A 674-nucleotide genomic window follows, 5' to 3' on the forward strand; every position below is an offset into this window, starting at 1 on the left:
TATGTGTGTGTGTGTATGTATGTATATATATATATGTATGCATTTGCATACATGTATATAAACAAATATATAGACTTAAATGCCTACACACTGCTCTCCTCTTTATATCTCTCTTTTACTTACATAAATATGTGTACCATGTATATACACACAAATATAGGTATGTGTGTGTGTGTGTGTGTGTGTGTAAATATTCATATGCGTGTATGTATATGCATATATTTAAAGACAGATGGTAAAAGAGATACAAAAACACATACACATACACATACACACATAAACATGTGTGTGATGTTTATACGCATGTGTTCATTGTTTTCTTCAATAAACACTCTGTATCAATTATTCTTTTCTACTCTACGCACAAGGCCCAAAGTTTTTCGGGAGGGGAGGCCAGTCGATTAGATCGACCCCAGTACGCAACTGGTACTTAATTTATCGACTCCGTAAGGATGAAAGGCAAAGTTGACCTCGGCAGAATTTGAACTCAGAATGTAAAGACATATGAAATACCATTAAGCATTTCGTCCAGCGTGCTAACATTTTTGCCAGTTTGCCGTCTTTAAAAGAATATTCTTTTTTACTCTAGGCACAAGGCCTGAAATTTTTGGGGAGGTGGGGCCAGTCGATCAGATCAACCCCAGTATGCAACTGGTACTTAATTTATCAACCCT

This window comes from Octopus bimaculoides, chromosome 19 (assembly GCF_001194135.2).
Source record: "Octopus bimaculoides isolate UCB-OBI-ISO-001 chromosome 19, ASM119413v2, whole genome shotgun sequence".
NCBI classification, from domain to species: domain Eukaryota; kingdom Metazoa; phylum Mollusca; class Cephalopoda; order Octopoda; family Octopodidae; genus Octopus; species Octopus bimaculoides.